We start from the raw sequence: 19,380 nt of genomic DNA, 5'->3' as shown, positions 1-19,380 counted from the left end.
CTCAGGAGGTGCTCTGAGGGGACAGGAAGGCTCCTATGGGATGCAGATGGCCAAAAGAGGACTCTGGGCACAACGAAGGCCTCCAGAGGGGTTCTGAGTACACTAGAGGTGTCCTAAGGGAACTCGAGATCCAAAAGACAGCTTTGGAGCACGACAAAGGCTTTTAGAAGGGTGCTGAAGGGACTAGAGGGGTGATGAGTGGTCTAGAGGGCCAAGAGAGCTCTGTAGCGGGGAAAATAAAAGGTCAAAAGATTAGGCCAAAGCAGAATAGAGGGCTGCTAAATGTGGTACAGGGCCAAAACAGGGCACCACAGTACGAAGAAAGGCTCCAGAGGGATTCTGAGGCTTCTACCAGGGTCCTAAAGGGGTCTAGATGTCCAAAACACAGCTCTGGGGCACAAAGAAGGCTGATAGAGTAGTCCAGAGTGCACTAGAGGACTGCTAAGGGGTCTACGAGGCCAACAAATGACTCTGGGAAAGAAGAAAGAAATTTGGAGAAGTTGCAAAGAAACCAGACGATTCCTAACGGGGATAGAAGACAGCTCTGGGAAACAAGGAAAGCTGAAAAAGTAGTCCAGAGCACACCAGAGGGCTTCTGAGTGGTTTGTGTGGGCAAAATAACACTCTGGGGAACAAGGAAGAAATGAGGGGTTCCAAGGAGACTAGAGGGTGTCTAAGGGGTCGGGGGGGGGGCGGGCAGAAGACAGCTGGGGGGGGCCATTCTGTGGGAAAGAGGGGTCCAGAGCACACTAGAGGGGTGCTAAGGCGTCTATACGGTCAAGAAATGCCTCTAGGGAAGCAGGAGGAAATCTGGAGGGATTGCGAGAAGACCAGAGGGTGTCTAAGGGACTGGGGGGGGGGGGGGGGGGCAGAAGAGAGCTGGGTGGCCCAATTCTGTGGAAAAGAGTGGTCCAGAGTGCACTAGAGGGGTGCTAAGGTGTCTGCATGGTCAAGAAATGGCTCTGGGGAAGCAGGAAGAAATCTGGAGGGGTTGCAAGGAGACTAGATGGTGCCTAAGGGGTCTGGGGGGCCAGAAGAGAGCTCTGAGGCACAGCAAGCACCCCAGAAGAGTTGTTCTGAGCAGGCCAGGAGTCCGAAGGGTACTAGATGGCCAGAAACCTGACTATGGCCAACCAGGAAGCAATCTGGAAGGTTTCTGAGGAGACTAGCTGTTCCCTAAGGGGGCTGAGGGGCCAGAGGACAGCTCTGGGGCAGTACAAGCACCCCAGGGTGGGTTCTGAGCAGAGCAGAGGGCTTCTAAGGGGCCTAGACAGCCAAAATACAAGACCTGGGTAACAAGGAAGACCTTGGGAGGTGCTCTGAGGGGCAGAAGGGAATCTATTTTGAGCCGACTAGAGGACACATGGAGGTATGTGAGGCACAACAAAGGAAGATAGAGGAGCGGAAGGAAAGGGGATCTGATGGGATAGAGGGCACATGGAATGGTCGTAGGGATAGGGCAGAGAGAGGATTCTACAGTGCAACCAATGGAAAAGAAGGGCTGTAGGGCACACTGAAAGGGTGCAATGAATGTATCAGATGCTGGGGTACCCCCAAGTCATCCTGAGGGGAGTGTGTGGCACTCAGAGGGGTTCTGATGGGGCTAAAGGGCAGTGGGATGGACCTTAACGGGCTCAGAGGGCAAACAGGCATCCTGAGAGGACTAGAGGGAAAAGCAAAGGCTCTGAGATGCACCAATAGGAAACGGAGAGGTTTTGAGGAGACTAGAGGGAAAAGAGGGGGGACTTAATAGGACAAGAGGACAAACATAGGAGTCTTGATGCTACCAGAGGGCCTACAGACACCAAACGGCAGAGTAATCTCACAGGAACTAGAAAGAAGCAAAGATTTTTGAAGGGACAAGAGAACAAATGGAGTGCCTTGGAGCACACCTAAAAGCAAATGGATTGGTCCTGAGGGAACTAGGGAGCAAATGGGGGAGTCCTGAGGGGACACAGGGGAAAACTGAAGGTTCTGGGGCATTAGCTCACCTGCCATAATCTTCCTGCTTGGAGCCTGCCTCTTCCCTCTGAGAAGCTGGCCTTTGCTTTCATTGCACAGGCAGCTGTGAGCTGTTGTGTAGCCTTGGCAGACAAGTTGAGGATTGCTGCCCAGGCAGTCGTGACCTGCAACACTGCATGCTCAGAACAGTTCTCAGGAAGTCATGCATACTCATAACCTGAAGAGCAAAAAACAAGTCTCTCTTAAGGTCAGTTTTTATTTCATGGTAGGAACAATTTTTTCCTTCTTCTGCACTGTACTGCCCCTAACAGCACACCTTCCTCATCACCATTTTCCCCTGCTCCTTTCACTCCTCTCAGTTGCCCCTGCATCTTAGACCTCTAAAGCAGCCGTTTCTCATCCACAGATACTTTCCTGTCCTGTCACCAATTCATCCCCATTTGTCCTATAGCAAGCAGCAGCAGAGACCTTGGCCTAGTTCTTTGCTGCACACACCTTTTGATCTGGCAAGCAGCTCAGACAGAGCAGAGGGCAGCAAGAAAAGTGGATCTGAACGTAGTAGACTTGGGCACCAAGCAAGATGGAAGCAGCAGCAAGGCATCAAAGAGATGACATCTTTGTAAAGAAAAGAGATATAGATCCAGGCAACTGGGGATTCTCTGTACCTGTGGCCAGGTCTCCTGCAGGCTCTTTCCACACAGTTAAAGGCAGCTGAATGCAGTGCCTTTAAGAGGCATGGTGTCCCCGGTACTGCTGTAGGGTGGCTGTTCCAGGGTCTCTCAGGCTGTTTTAGGATCCTTGGACAGAAACAGTGCTGTTCACATTTCCCTGAGGACTTTCCCTTGTGCTGCACAGCAGGACAGCTCTGCACTGTGCCCTCCCAGCACTGCTGCTCCTCATGGCTGCTGCCTAATTGGCCCCAATCCTGAGCAAAGCTACAACTCCCAGGAGCCCGCACTGCCCCTCCTACTCTCCCTGCCCTCCCCGTTTCCCAGAGGGACAGCCCCAGCCCCTGGGGACAAGCCTGCCTGGTCACACCAGAGATGGAAAATGCTTCCTGCCCTGTACCAGGGAAAAACAGGGAAATTCCACTGTCCCCAATGACCTACAGGGACTCTTGTGTGAGCAGCACATGTCCAATAAGGAAAAGACCCAGCGGGCCACTGCTGCAGGGCTGAGAAGGCACCGGCACCTGGAGGTGCAACTCCTGGCCTGCCACAGAGCACGACGCGGCCGGCTGGTGGGAGCCCCGCTGGCAGAGAACTGCCCCTCCGGCCACCTCGAGAGGCACAGCATAGTCTCCCAGAAGCCCAATACGGGAAGACTACATCTCCTGGCATGCCGTGCAAACAAAAATGGCCTCCCGGAAGCCCAGTGCCGGAAGACTACCGCTCCCGGCATTCCAGCGGCACTGCCCCCCCCGCCCGCAGCGCTAGGTGAGTTTTGACCCTCTGGAGATTCCGTTCCTTTCCGTCCCGCCCCCGTTCCCCTTCCCGCCCTGTCTCCCTGGAAACCACCGCAGAGCCCCGAGCGCGACCCCGCGATCCCCAGCACCGGCCCAGGGCTCCCCCGACACCGCCGCGGCCAGCTCTGGGTCAACTCTGACGTTGCCCCTGCCACCCCACGACGCTCCTTGGGGCTTCCCCTGTGATCCCTCCTTCCGCTCCCCAACACGTCCCGAGCAGACATAGGACACCCCCCTGCACTCCTCCGACCGCGCAATAAACCACACCACAGCCCCAGTGGACCGCCTGCCTTCCCCCCTCCCCCGTCCTGGCGCACCCTCCTTCTTCCCCCCCAGCACCACTGCAGACCCACCGCACCTCCTTCCTCCCCACCCGAACCCCAACGCACCCCCTTACTTCCCCCCCCACCCATGCCACCACCACCTCCCCCCGCCTCCATGGTCCCAGTGCACCCCTCTTCCCCACCACGTCCTCGGCCCCCACGGCCCCAGTACACCACCATCCCTGGCCCCGGTGCACCCCGGTTGCATTGCGCTGCCTGGGATGCTCCCATCCACCCGGACCTCCAGCACACGTGGGACCCACAGCTTGGAGCACGCCTCCCCTGGCCCCACTCACCTTCTCCACGGGACAGCTGCCGTGCCGGTCCCAGCCAGCAGTGCTCAGCAGCAGCTCCATCATCTGGAACCAGCCCCAGGACAAGCTTCCTCCAAATGCAGCCCCAGCCCTGGTGTGTGCCCACCCTTGCAATCAGCCCCACCTGGGGCTTGTCCCACCTGTCCCAGCCACAGGGCCCCACCTGGGGCCTGTCCTGTCACCCAGCTCCACCTGGCATTCATCCCAGCCCCAGGGTCCACAGCTGCAGCTCATCAGGAACTGGGGAGAGGGAATGGCCATCAGCCCCATCAGGGACAGGTGGGGCTACCAGGGCAGCAGAGGCACCCTCACTCCTGAGAGCAGCTTGCTGAAAGCTGAAGGGAGAGTCCTGGAGTGTAGAGAGAGGAAAGGGGAGTATGCAGAGGACAAGAGAACAAATGGAGAGCTCTGGGTGCAACAAAAGTAGAAAAAGGCAATGACAAACAGAGTGACTCTGGGGGCACCACCAAGAAGCACCCAGAAAACTCTGGGACAGGAGAGAAAGCTAAACAGAGAACTTTGTGGCATGCTGCAAAACAACCACAGGGCCCACCAAAAGGCACGCAGAGGCCTTGGGGGCAACCCAAAATGTGAATTGAGGGGTCCTGAGGGCATCAGAGGGCAAATGCAGGGCTCTGAGGCAAAGCAAAATACAAATGAAGGGTGTTGGGGCACACCAGAGGGGTCATAAGGCATGTCACAGGGCTCAGTGCAGCTGACAGGATGGTGCCTGCAGGCTCCCTCCATCCCCATGGAAACTCTATCTCCCTACTCCTGGCACGCAGGCCCTGGCCCCAGACCCACAAGGGACACTGGGGAGCGATGAAAGCAAATCCAGAAGCAGTCTGGGGACCTCACATAGCCCTGCAGGGGCCCTGGCTGCCCCCACAATGATGGGAAACACCCCCAAGAGCCCAGGCAACGCAAGGGAAATTCCCCACAGCTCTGGGAACAGCACTGGGTTCCCTGGGAAGCGCAGGCACTCCAAAGTACTCGGGGACCAGCTCCCAGCCCCAGACACAATGTGTAACCTCCTCCCCTGGGCATCATCTTCAGGCAAACCGACAGCAGGAACCACAGAGATGAGTGCAAAGAATAAAGCAACTGTTTATTGCTTTACTGCGCAGAAACAACAGCTGGAAGCGAGTCCGCCATGGAGCTCAGTGTCAGCATGCTTCCCCTTACCTGCGATGCCTGAAGAGTCATCACCACACCAGCGTCCATCCGTCCGTCGGGGAAGGGTCAGCTTCTGCCGCTGCCCTTGACGTGGCAGGTGTCTGAGTAGCCGACAGCCTACTCCTCTGCTTTTTCCTTCAGGGCTAGGATTCATCTCTGTTATGGAAATTAGGCTTGTCGGCCACCATAACAGCGCTCGACCCTAGGTTCCCGCAAGTAAAGTTCAGAGCCAAATCAAAACAAATTAAATTGTAATCACACGCATGCCGTAATTACAGCTTGAGCTGGGTGCCTCCAAAGAGGGACCCTAACGTAAACAAATCCTGGGCAATTATAGTTTTTTCAACTTACATTTCCCGCCCCTCATGTGGTAGTTAGACCAATAGCAATTTTTTGGTCTGGGGTCTCCTGCTCCTCATTGGGTCTCATCGTCATTCTGAGGCAAGCTGTTTTTCTCCTTATTCTTGTTTTTTGCGGTCTCTGATGAAGGTTGTACCTCTGTTTTTGTTGGGTCTGGCGGTTGTCTCCCAAGGTCTTATTTTTCAATTGTTTTGACGTCTTCCCTTTCAGAGTGGGTGACACAGGAACGCAGACTGCGTGTGGCTTCCTTATTTTCCCAGCCTGAACAAGCTCTGAGGCACTATTTTTTAACTAAACTAGGTAAAGGTTTATTACTTTTCCCAAGTGTGGCCTAAGGCTTCAGCAAATTTAGCTACTCATGCTAAGGAAGTTTTATATAAGTTGTGCTAAGCAGCTATTTCTAGACAGTTCCAGTTCACTATTCTTTAACAATCTCAGAGATGAGAGGAAAATGCCTGATCCCACCTGTCTGCACTTCTGCCCTACCCCAGACTAGAGCCCTGCAAGACACTTCCACAGCTCTCAGCTCACCTGTCACATTGCCAGTCTCAGTGTGATGGGCCTGCGCCATATCAAATCCAGAACTCAGGTCAGTGCACAGAGCTGAACGCTGGGTACAGGGGAACGTTACAAACCCCATACAGGGGTTTGCAGCCTGGCGCTTAGGCTTCAGGGCTTACAGTTTATTATCTAAGGATTTAGCCCCTCTCATTTCTCAGCAAGTCATAAGCCCTGAACGCTAAGTGACAAACTGCAAGTCTTGGAACCCCAGTGGTTGCTGAGGCTTTAAAATTTATGGATGAGGTTGGATTTTTAATCCTGCGCCCTGATCACTACATGAGCAAACTGTAAACGCTGACTGATAAAGACTGAGCCCCACAAAAGAAAGGAATAAACTGTAACTCCAGAGTGAGAGACCCTCAACAACAAACTAAACAATAAACCTTAAGTGAAAAATTCCAAACCCTCAGCTTTAAGCAACAAGCATCAGAGCACCCAAAGCTCTTTCCAGAGCCTGGAAACAGTCAAGAGAAGTGAAGGAGTTTTGCCCACGGCTTAGGAAGTTTTCCCTTCCTTTAGAAGTACAGCAGAACAGGAAGACACGCACCAGAATCACGTTACAGTTGCTGTTTAGAGGCTTGGTTTTAGCCACCATTCAAATGTGAGCACGTGCAAGCGTCATTCCACGGGACTGCACTAAGCTGCACTTGCACTGGACCTACCTGAAAGCCTGCAAGCACTAATTCATCTCCGGGTCAGGCAATTAGTATGTTTGGTCCTCTCAGCTCCGTGGGCAAACATCCACAGCCAGAGACACCAGTAACCACCTAGGGGACAACCACCTTGCACCTCCCAGCCCCGCTCACGTATGATGCAGCCCAAGACTTAGCTGTGTCCACGCTGCAAGTCAGAGCTCATCCTCCACAGCCGGCTGCGCATCTCCGCAGAGCTCCCAGCTGCGACGAGGCTCCTTCGACTGCCCAACTGGGCTTCGGCACCTGCAAAGAGGCCACAGCGGTTACTGAGAGGCCGAGCAACTGCACGGCCCTCCTGCTAGAACTGCTTCCCTAGTCCAAGGCCCATGATTGTTCCCACAGTTGTGACCAACCCTCCCGTGCTGCTTCTGTCACCCTCTCTGGCACCATTTCATCGCAAAGATGTCAGAGCGGCTCTCACGGACAGGCAGGCTCGCTCAGGCACCCGGCCACCTCCAGCCTTCGCTAGATGGTCCTCTGCAGGGAAACTCTGCCTCTGACAGACACTCTCAGAAAGCACTGTCCAGCCAAGGCAGGATAAAACTAAGGCCTCCAAAAACTCCAAACTCCGGAGAGATGGAGCTGATGGGAAACCGACTCGTGCTACCGGCACCGTAGACTATGGTTTTGCTGTGTACTCTGGCGCTGTTGCTCGTACACACGTAACCCCATTTCTCTGCTACAGCAAAGTTACTGTTGTAGCTGGCTCCTGAAAGAAACTGTAACTTGCGAAAACAAAAATCCCAGGTAAGACAGTTGCGTACTTAAGACATCAGTTGTGAAAGACCTTTACTCTCAAAGTACAAACAATACTGGAACCCCTTGAACTCCTGGACTTCAAAGGAGGAAGCTCTGGAAGGTTTACAGCCCAGCATTAATAATACTAGAAGCAGAAATTGTTTGGAGGGACCAGAACAACAAAGAGCAAGGAGTTCCAAGGAAAGAAACGAGCCAGAAGCTACGTAAACGACTGCATTTACTAAGATAAACTCAAAGCATCCTTCATCAGGAAGCGACAGTGGAGAGGGGGGCGGAGGTGTTGACAGCACAGCATGGCCCCTGAGGAAGCACTAAATCAATGACACGGGTTGAGCTGTAGACGTAGGGAAGACACCAGTTTGCATAAAGGCAGACCTGACAGAAAAGTGGGCTCGATGCCAGCGTCACGATCACGAGTCAAGCTGCACCGTGCAGCAGCCCTGGCTGCGCGCGGGCAGACAAGAGGCCGTAACTGCAGACCGCGCTGACGAGTAGGACAGACGACAGCAGCAGCTCCAGACCGCCCTACCGTGAGCGCCTGTCCTAACGCCCGAGGACTCGGAGCCTCTGCTGCTCTCTGCCTCTGCGACACCTTTCTCAGGAGCCTCTTCGCTGTTGACTACATACCCCATGGCATCTCTAGCCCACTAGTGCTCCCCCACTGCACACCCGCAGCCCCGCACCTCCGCAGGCAGAGTCACTGCGGAGGTGTCTGACGTGACCCAAACATGGCCGATCGATGGCACCCTCTGGGCGCTGCTGATCACCAGCTCTGCTGAGCACCAACTGCCTCTCAACACCCGCCGCACCAGCCAAAACACACAGCAATGACAGACCTCCAGCTGGACACGGGGACAGGGAGCAGAACAGGAGAAAAGAGGGGTAGAGAGCTTGGCAGAGGGATGGAGAAAGAAAGAGAAGGATAGAGACCTGGCCCCAGGGTCAGGGTACTGGACAAAGGAATAGAAAGAGAGGGAGAGAGGGCCACACAGATGGAGGGAGGGCTGCACAGAGGACCGGGGAGCAGAAGAAAGAAAAAGAGGGAAGGGGAGGTGGGCAGAAGAATAGAGAGGGGCGAGGAGGGAAGGGGAGGTGGGCAGAGGGACAGGAAGCAAAAGAGAAGGGGGGAGAACCAGGCAGAGGAATGGGGATGAGAAAAGAGCGACAGGGAGCCGGTCGGAGCGATGGGAAGAGAATGGGAATGATGAAGAGCTGGCCAGAAAGGTGGAGAGAGAAAAAGAGGGAAGGGAATTCAGATAGAGAGATGGGATAGAACAGGGGAAAAGAGGGAGAGGGAGGCAAATAGATGGGTTTAGGAGCTGAACAGAGGGATGGAAATAGAAAGAGAAGGCTGGAGGGGCGGACAGAGGGCTGGGAAGGCAAAGAGAAGTATGGAGAGACAGACAAGAGCGGCAGAAGGACGAGGAGCAGGACAAAAGGAGAGCGGGCAGGTAGTGGGATAGGGAGAAAAAGAGGACGATGAAGAGCTGGATAGAGCGATAGACAGCCAGTTAGAGGGATGGAGATATCGACAGAAGGATGGAAAGAGTAAAAGCGGGATGGGGAGCCGGGCAGAGGAAGGAGTGGCTAAATAAAGGGATGGGGCACCGGACGGAGCCACGGGGAAAGAAAGGAAAAGATGGAGCGCTGGACAGAGGGACAGGGAGCGGAACCGGATGGATCCAGACAGCCCACAACAGCCCTCGCCACGCTCCAACCCCACTCACCTGCCGAGCACACAGAGCTCGCTGCACGCCACTGTGCCCAAAGCCCGCTCGTGGGCCTGCTTGCCCGTTTCCTTGTGGCTCCAGGGCGTCTGCGTCTGCAAGAGCAAGGGCGCGCGCACAGGCCCAGGCCAGGGAGGAACCCTGCGTTCGGTCACGGTATTTTACTATTCCATGCACGTTAGCCCCTTTCAGACGCTTAACCTCAAATGCCCTTAACAACTTCAGTACGCGTGGCACCTAGTTTTTCCGCACCCTCAATTCTTCCTTGCTCTTTCCCATCTTGTTTGAAAAACCCTTCCAGACCCCTTCTGTACTTACATGCTTCCTCAAAACAGCATCACCGAAACCAACAAAATGGGCTGAGCTGCTCCTCTTCGAGCTGCCGGCCCTCAGAACAGTATCCTGCAAATGAATCAAACCACCAAGGTCACGGGGAGACTCTCGTTTTAGAGCTCTCGTCTCTCCCCCACCCCCCACCCCGCCCCCCAAGCTTTAATGATGGCTCCCTAACCTGGGCAAACGCAGCTCCTCCCTGAAGCGCTGTAGCAGTTTTTATTCTGCGGTCCCAAGTTGCCGTTACGACATTAAGCAGCAAAGCAAGGCAAAGACAGGTGGGCTCACGGCTTACCCATCTAGCCACAAAAATTCCTATTTTAGACCTCACTGGTTATTCCAGGTAAACAGACCAAAACAGAGCTCCAAACAGGCAGGTGAGGCTTCACACAGACCTCGTGGCCCTGCTAGCAACAGCAACACCATAGTGACCGGGCTACCGGTCGCTATTCCCCCCCTCCTTTGCCGGTCCCTGAATTGCGGCTTATTACTCACAAGTCCAGTAGGGACGCGGCCAACCTTCCTATGGCGGAAGGCTCCTCATCAGGACCAGGCAGAGAACCTTTCCACCGGCATTTGGATTCTCCCAGCCACTCTTGACATGTGACAACTTACAAAGGTCTGAGGGCAGCGGTAGCCTGTAGCTCTTCACAGAAGCATACAGCTGTTCCCCAAGGTTCCAAACGCCTAGGATTAACGCAATCTATAAATACAAAAAAATACTACCGCTAGGGTAGTAAGGTGTAAAGCCAAGCTAAAATTTCTGCAACCGAAAAAAAACCTCTTCGCGTCTGACAGAACGAGCCATACGCACCAGCGCCTATAGCTCAAGCAACCCCCCCCGGGCAACATTCTTCTGGCAGGCTGCAGATCCAAACTCCTCCCGTCCTGCCTAAGAGTCTCCGTTGGGACATGACGACTTTGCCAGCCAGCGCCTGTTGATGGAGGCAGAGTAAAATCCATTGCCCTGCAAAAGTACAGAGCAAAGAAAGAAAGAAAGAAAAAATCAAAGCTCTGCAGAAAATCATAAGAATCCAAAGTTGTCTGTAAGCACAAAAGCAGATCTAATACGCACATGAGCAAGGTAAATGAGACTACGCGAGCCACGAATACCACTTCCCTCAGCCCCTGGTTTGGAAGCTATGATGAGTCGGGCTTGCCGTGCAAGGGAAGTTAAACTCAGTAGCCGCTAGAGATTATTCTTTCAGAAACCTTCTGCATCCACATTTTTGGCACAATCATGCTCTGCCCCTCCATCCATTCAGACACGTACAAGAAGATCCACTGCTTGTAACACTTGCACAGCAACCCCACCCCTGCCCTACTCATTAAGGTTAGCGCCCGCTGTGCCACTTGGATAGATGACACTCTGCTGTCTCTTCATTTCCCCGACGTTCCTACTTTAGAGGGAACTGAGGAGATTGGATTGCCTCTGTGCAATCAAGGGTAAAAGTCTCAAAGATGGTTACAGCCCAGATCGCTGCTGAACAGTCTTTCTCACAGCCGGAGAATTTTTGTTCCGGCCCCAAAGGGGATGTAAGGATCAGGCTACTGGCACCCAACTTTCCCTTACCGCCGCTTTCTAATGGTGCGCTCCCACAGAGTCCGCAGGTGTGGAAAGCGTTACCGAAAAAGGCTTGCCTTGTCCTGGGAATTTGAGGGCACGAGGTGTTACAGCCACTTCTCCCAGTTCAGCAGAAGCAGCGTTGCGTTCCTCATTCCAGCTCCATTCCCGACTCCCTTCCAGTAATTTCCACCACGGTCTATTGATACCGGCAAAGCCATGTTAATGCTGCTGGAGGAAATTAAATCCTCCTAAAATTGCTCTAAGTTGGGAGACTTAATTGCTCTAACCGACAAGAGGGAGCCTTAATTCCACGAGGCTTTAACCTTTCTTCTATCTACTGTCCTCCTCTTTCCCCAAATACCATTGCCAGGTAACTAACCGGGGGTTGCACCGATCGAGCCCTCCTGAAATCGATCGCTTCATTTTACGCTTCGGACACTTTGCGCTCTCGCTCTCTAATTCTCCCTTCCTCTACGGTAGCTCTGCTCACTTGACCACCATTCCCCTAATATATATATAATAATATATATAATATATATAATATATATATATAATAATATATATAACATAATATATATATAATATGGATATATATATATATATATATATATGGAACCCACATGCTCTCTGCATGCTTATCAAAGCCCACATGGTCCTCACATGCTCCCTGCACACGCTTTCCATGCTGCACACACACTTCTCAGTGCCCCAGCACTCCCTGCAGGCTTTATGGGTGCCTACATGGCCCTCAGACTATCCCCATGCAGCTGTGTGCACCCACACACTCCCTGCCTGCCTCCCACACACTTACCAGGACCCAAACACTCCCCACATGCTCCCTGCACTCTTCCCTGCATGCTACCAGCATGCTGCTCCCGTTCTCCCCTATGCCCACAGGCACCTTGTATGCTCCCCTCCCCTTGTACGTTCCCCGCCCACTGCCCAGCCCCTGCCCGCCTCTGCCCATGGTGTCATCCCTGCAGTGCCCCCCAGCCAGTGTGGCTGTGTTTGGGCCAAGCCAGGTGGCCCGTGTGGCAGCCTATGTCCTCGACACAGTCCTTTGGCATGCCAAGGTCTATGCCTACGCCCTCACACCCCAGGTGAGCTTGGGCCTGTCAGAGGTAGGTGTGCAGTGAGGTGTGTGATGTGAAGCCTGCCCTGACCGCATCCCCCGTGGCTTCTGTCCTTGTCCGCAGGTCTGCCTTGACCTGACCCTGGTTTACCTGTGAGGCCCTGAGCCTGCCCTTGCCCAGGAGGAGGGAGGGGAAACCCCCAGGAACCCCAACACAGGTGGAATCTCCCTGGCTCAGGGTCATGGGGGACACCCCGGTGTCTCAGAGGGCTGGGGGGAACATGGAATGATGGGGAGACTATGGGATCTGGTGGGCACCCTGGGGTCTTGGAGGGCTGGGGAATCATGGGGAGGGTCATGGGAGGCACCCGGGGTTCATGTGGGCACCCAGTAGTGTGATGGTGTCAAAGGGGCACCTTGGGGTTGTGGCGAGGGTCATGGGGGATGCTTTGTGGTCTGGTGGGAATCAAAGGAGCACCTTGGTGTCAGGAGATGTTGGAAGGGGTCTGGAGGGCAGCCTGGCGTCCCAGAGGAGGGCTGGGGTCACCCTGGGATCATGGGGCTGGGACCCTGGCTGGCCCTGGGAACCCCCAGGAGCAGGCTCTGCCCCACCCCATGGTCCCCTGTCCCCAGGGTTTCTCCACATCCCTCCCTGTCCCCAGGGGCTATGTCCTAACCCCTGTCTCTACTGTGTCCCTGGAGCCAGGCCCTGACACATGTCCTCTGTGTACCCTGTCCCTCCTGGCCTCTGTGCCAGGCCTCTGCTTTACCCCTCACATCTTCCTGTGTGCCCAGCATCTCCCCTAGCCCTGGAGCCAAGCCCTAAACCCTGGCTTCTGTCCCCCTGTATCCTCTGCAGGTCCCCAGTTCCAGGCCCTGAGCTCTGTTCCCTCCCATCCCCTCCTTGGCCCCAGCCAGGGCCCTGTGTCCCCTATCTCCCTGGTGCCAGGCCCCGAGCCCTGCCTCCCCCTGTCCCTTGCTCCCCCCCTCCCTAGTGCCATGCTGTGACCTGAGTGCCCTTGCCCCCAGGGTCCCCAGGGTGGGAGGTAGCAGTGGCTGAGCTGGCCCAGGTGGCTCAGGGGCTGTGCCAGGAGGTGGATACGGGGATCCAGTGTGGTCAGGACCAGCTTGAGGCTTTCCTGGTGTCCCTGGAGAGGCCACAGGGCCGAGGATCCCTCTTGGGGCCCACCAGGCTTCCCTCTGGGGCAAGAAAAGCCTTGAGTGCCCCCAGAGCCACGGTGCGGGATAATAAAGGCCTTGGACACTGCCAGTATCTCTGTGTCCTCTCTGGGACCCACTCTCATGTCCCCTGGGACAGCCCTGCGACTCCCCCAGTATTCTCCGGGGCACCTCTGGGACCCCATCCAGGTCCCCTCAGGCACCCCTGTGTCTTCTGGGACACCTCTGCTGCTCCCATGCCCCCTGCACCCCCTAGCAGCCCTTAGGACCCTCACCATGTCCTCATGTTCCCTGTCACCAACTAGCCCCCCCCATGCCTCCAGAATCTCCCTAATCCCCACATTTCCTGCCCCCCACTCCTGGAACCCCTCCCCCACATCTCTTGGGACACCTCTGTGTCCCCAGGTCCCCTCTCCCCATCCCTGGGACTCCCCCATATCCTCTGGCACCCCCTACATCTTGCAGGGCAGCCCTGGGACCCCCTAAGTCCCCTGTTCTCCCCCATGTCCTCCAGTACACCATGGGAACCTCATATCCCCATGGGGCACCTCTGGGAGTCCCATGTCCCCGGGGGTCCCTCCCCTGCCATGTCCTCTGGGACACCCCCAAATCCTCTGGGATCCCCCATGTCCTCTGGAACCTCCCCCATGTCCCCACATCCTCCTCTTCCCTCCCTGGGACCACCCAACCACGTGCCAAAGCATGTCAACTCCTTTTTCACACAGTATATTTATTTACTGCTACAGCCCCAGTGGGCTTTGTCCCCATCTCCCTTTGGCCCCACTGGCCTTGGTCTCTGCCCTGTCATGGCCCTGGCGGTCTTGGCCCAAATCCCAAACGCAATTCCTTTTCAGAACTGGGGCCTCCTGTAACACTGGGAAGCAACAGGAGCTAGTTAGACCTTCAGTAACTGCATGCTACTTGAAGGACACCACCACACTTGCTCACAGTTTCCTGCAGCCCAGGACTTGCTCTGGAAGTTTGAGCTGCCCTACACATCGCAAAGGTTTTGCTTGCTTTCAGGTGGCTGCAAAGCAGCTGCCACTGGGAACCTCATACCCATGAGCAAAACAAAGCCTTGTGCATGTCTGCTGAGCAACATGACCCTTTTTCCTGGCTCAGGCTTTTGTGGGGGTGAATCACTGCAGGCTGGTCTGTTTAGGCCACCCACTATCTCATCAGCCAGCGCAGTCCTAGAGGCTTCCCTGAGGTGTTAAACATCTCTGGAAGTCCCCATTTGCTTGCTTCCTCCGAAACAGCAGGCTGCAGCTGCCAAAGAGGCCCCAGCTGTGTGTCCAGCAAGAGCTGCTGGACTCTGATATTTATTCCTCACCTGCCAGGGGAGTTGGGGGGGTGGAGGGTGTCACTTACAAAACAGCCATGGCATAAGAGACGCAGCGTTTCAGTGTCCTGTGCTGGATTTTGGACCAGGGCTCTACCCAGCCCCAGCTCGGGCAGGGACGGGCACCCACCAAGCTGTACCAGTTTGGTGGCTCTCTCCATCCCCCTGGCTGTGCACTGCAAGTCATGCCCAGGGCGATGTCACAGCAGTAAAGAGCAGCACCCCAGGGTGCAACAGGGACCCCGTGCCCAGGGCAGGCCCAGTGTGGATGGGACCTATGTCCAACCCGCAAAGCACCTTGGGCCCAGTGTCCGGCCCATGCTGTGAGGCTGCCGCTGCCCAGCCTGGCCCTGCTGGCGGGGACAGCCTGGCCCTGCCACCCTGGCCCTGCTGGACACCAGAGGGGAAACGCCACTCAAATCTGGAGACATTTACCAGAGCAAAGGCTGCTGGCCCGTTCTCCACCATCCATTGGCCTCCAACCTCCTCCACTCTTTCGGGCTGGCCTCAGATGGCTCCAGCCTTTGCAGAGCCCGGCTTGCTTGTCTTCACAGGATGCTACACTGGCAGGGACAAATTCCCTCTCACACCCTGGCTGAGTCCCTGCCTGCCCCAGCCGGCCCACAGACTCTGCACACACGCTCCCACTGCCATCCTCCGCCCCCTTCAGTGCAGCATCAGCATCGGACACTGCCTGGGGCTGCTCAGAGACACAGGCATCAGGGGCCAACCCAGCACATCCCCGAAGCAGGGAAAGCAGAGGGTGCCGCATCCACCCCAGGCCTCAAGATCCATGACCCTGCAGCGCAATAGTCCATGCTGCTGCACTCTCCTGGGCCTTGGCAGGAGCTGGCATAAACTTACTCTTGTCCTGGCATCTCCAGCCCCTGGGTCACTTCTTCTCCTTTTCTGCACAGGGAAGGGAGAGAGAACCCGTAGTTTTGGCCTGCTGGTCTTGCATCGTTTCTCTCTGCATTTTGAACTTCTCTGGACAAAAGCCACCATTTTTCTCTGACACTCTTCTGCCTCAAGCAGCAACTATGGTGCAAGGCAAACAGAGAGGAGGCATTTCAGATGGACCTGAGGTCAGAGGAAACACCACTTAACAGCCCAGGAGGCATCTCCCCATTACACAGCCAATCGCACAACATTCAACTCCAAGGCCTGCTTTTTCCACCCAAGTCTACAGTAACAGCTCCATCCCTCGGACAATGAAGACAACAGACTTTTTCCTTTCTTCTTTTTTACATCAGCATGCTTGGGAGGTTCTGCTCCACCTTATATGCCTGATGATCTATCTGTCATTACCTCTCCTCCTCCTCCTCCTCCCTCTACTGTGCCGGCTGCCGGACTCTATGCTGTGATCTCCAATGTGCTGACTAACCCTGCTGCTTTACAGCCAGGGCGAAAGGGAGGGGCCAACCCTCCCCCCCGCCCCGGCCCTGGCCTGTGTTGCAAGTACTTACTAATCAACCCTGGAACCCGAGTGATCTTGCCTTATGGGGGGGTAAAATGCCGAGACTAAGAGAAGATGCAGAGTGATGTGTCCAGTTACTTTCTAATATATGCACTGAGCACAACCCAAACTGGAGCGATACTCAAATTCTTTTCAGGGAACTATTTTGACCAAATGAACGGGATAAGATAATTAACAAAGATGCAGAAGTAGCGCAGCAAGCTGGGGGAAACAGAAACCCCTGGCTAGCAAATGATCCAAATTGGGATTATAATAATGCAGGAGATAGAGCCGTGTGTCAAACAGGACTTGGAAATTTAGTAGAAGCAATTAGAGTATGCAGAGAGTCAGAAGTAAATTGGACTAAAGTGCAAGAATGCAGACAGTGATTAGATGAACACCCCAGTGACTTCTGGGGGTAGCTGTGGCAAACCCTGCTAAAATATGGAGGAATGACCCCACAAAACTTCAATGATACACTCACAATTAGTGTTTTTATAGATCAAGCAGCCCCTGATACACAAAAGTATTTTAAAGAGCATATGCCAGGCTGTCAAGGAGAGGCTTTACAAAAGATTTTAACTGTAGCAGTATTCGTTTATGATGGTCGAGAGGAAAACCAAAAAGTAAAAGAAAGAAAGAAGACTGCAGGGAAGTGAAAGGAGAGAATGTTATTACTGTAAAAACTTAGGACATGTGTGGTGAACGTGTTCTTTTCAGCTGCAAGGGATAGTTGCGGGGGGGGGAGGAGTTACAAGCGTGAAGAGTTAGCCCGTGGAAACAATCCCTCAGAATAACAAGAAGAAGGGAACCCCGGCGACCCTGGAGAGGCAGTGGAGGATGTGAACATGCCTCCCACAAAGGTTTGCAGGGTCTCCCCCAATTTTCTCACAAATACTAAGGAATGATTTAAAAGAGGTAGAATTACTGGGTGGGTCAACTCTCATGCAATATGTAGAGGATTTACTGATAGCAAGTAAAAATGAAGATACCTGTATAATAGACTCTGTACATCTAGGTACTACTTTAGCAGAGAAAAGGTTACTGGGCATCTCCGTCTAAACTCCAGCTGTGTCAAAAAGAGGTAAAATACTTGGGGTTCATTCTAAGAGAAGGGTAACAGCTAGTAGATCCAGAAAGAGTAGATACTATAATAAAACTCCCCCGTCCAGTAACACATAAACAATTACAAGGATTCCTTGGAGCTGTGGGATTTTGCAGACCATGAATTCCTGGGTTGGGAGCATGAACAAAACCCCTGACAGAGGCAACTAGAAATGAAAAAGCAGAACCCATTGCATGGGGCCCTGAAAGAGAGCAAGCTTTTAGAACTATAAAAGGAGCTTTGGCATCTGCACCTGCTCTCAGGCTCCCAGGTGATACAAAGCCCTTCGATTTGTATGTACGAATGTAAGAGGATTGCCAGCGGAGTAATAATGCAAAAATTAGGACCCCACCAGAAACCAGGAGCATATTATGCTGCTCAGCTAAATTCGATTGCAGCAGGGGCACCAGCCTGCATTAAATCTGTGGTGGCAGCAGCGGCAATAGTAGAGAGAAGCCGCCCTCTTATTCTGGGACACCGTGTAACAGTCTATGTCGCACATGAAGTGGAGATTCTGCTAAAACAATATGCAGTCCAAGCATTATCGCCACAATGGACACACAGCTACAAACTGATCCTCCTAATGGCAGATAATGTAATCCTAAAAAGATGCACTACCTTGAATCCAGCAACCCTAATACCTCTGCCTGATGATGGAGAAAAACATCACCAATGTGAGCCAGTAATGCACATTTCAAGTAAGCCAAGGACTGATTTAATTGATGTTCCTTTGCAAAACCCGGATCTAATTCTATTTGTAGACAGCTCATCCTACTAGCTGCAGGGACAGCGACAAACTGGGTATGCTGTAATCAGCCAAAAACGAGTAATAGAGGCCGAACTGCTTCCCACACGAATGAATGCACAAGGAACAGAACTAGTAGCCTTGACAAGTGCAGCACACCTAGGAAAAGGAAAGCGAGTTAACATCTACACCGACTCTCGATATGCCTTTGGAGTATGTCATGCAACAGGGATGTTATGGAAAGAACGAGGATTTTTTTACATCGTCAGGAAAGAAAATAGCTAATGGAGAAGAAATACGTAATTTGCTGGAAGCAGTCCAACTGCCCAAAGAAATTGCTGTAATACACTGCCCAGCCCATACTAAAGACACTACAGAAATTAGTAAAGGAAATGCTTTAGCTGACACTGCTGCGAAGGGTGCAGCTCGACAACCTCTGAGAGAATGTATAGGGCAGTAATCTTATATTCAGAGATAACATTGTTGTAGATACAAGTAATCACTCAAATATCTGTGTTTGTAACTTTACCAAAATTATGGGATGCGACTTTAATTATTCAGCTCCTATTAGATCTTATCAATTGTTACAATCCAACTATACATTGAGCCAAAATTTACTACCTACCCCCATTGGAATGAATCTTACACTAGTAAAGAAACTACTACAATGTGATGATTTGTGTTGCCTGCTAGAACACACCCAAAACAGCGGACAGAAAACTCTAATCACCATTCATCATGATGCAGAAGAGAGACACCACGTCTCGGAAAGGGTAAAAAGGGATGGAGAACATCATGGCTGGGAAACTCTTCTAGGATGGTCACCAGCTGCAACGAAGTTTTGTGCTTCCAAGCATCCCCCGTTAATTTCTGCCAGGAATCCCCTCTCCCTGAGGCACAGGGCACTTTCTGCCTGTGGGGATGCCCAGGGCCACATGGGGCCTGTGCTGCCCTGTCCCAAGGCCTCACTGGCTCTGGTGTGTCCTCTGCAGAAGGCGATCCACATCGCCGCTTTGTGGGGAGCCTCCGTGGAGTCTCCCTGGCCCTGGTGGCAGGTTGTCTGCGCGCTGCCTGCAAAGCCAGGAGGGGCAGATTGTCATGGAGCATCACAGGGGAGTGAGGGGAAGGTGCTGGTGTGTCCCCAACAGCATTGGGGACGGGGGGGGAGGGGGGCAGAACAAGGCCTGCAGAGGGGACGGACGTTCTGGACATGCAGGTCCTGCTCAGGGGGCATGTGTG

This window comes from Dromaius novaehollandiae, chromosome 14, assembly GCF_036370855.1.
Source record: "Dromaius novaehollandiae isolate bDroNov1 chromosome 14, bDroNov1.hap1, whole genome shotgun sequence".
Lineage (NCBI taxonomy): Eukaryota > Metazoa > Chordata > Aves > Casuariiformes > Dromaiidae > Dromaius > Dromaius novaehollandiae.
This window is presented reverse-complemented; position numbering follows the sequence as displayed.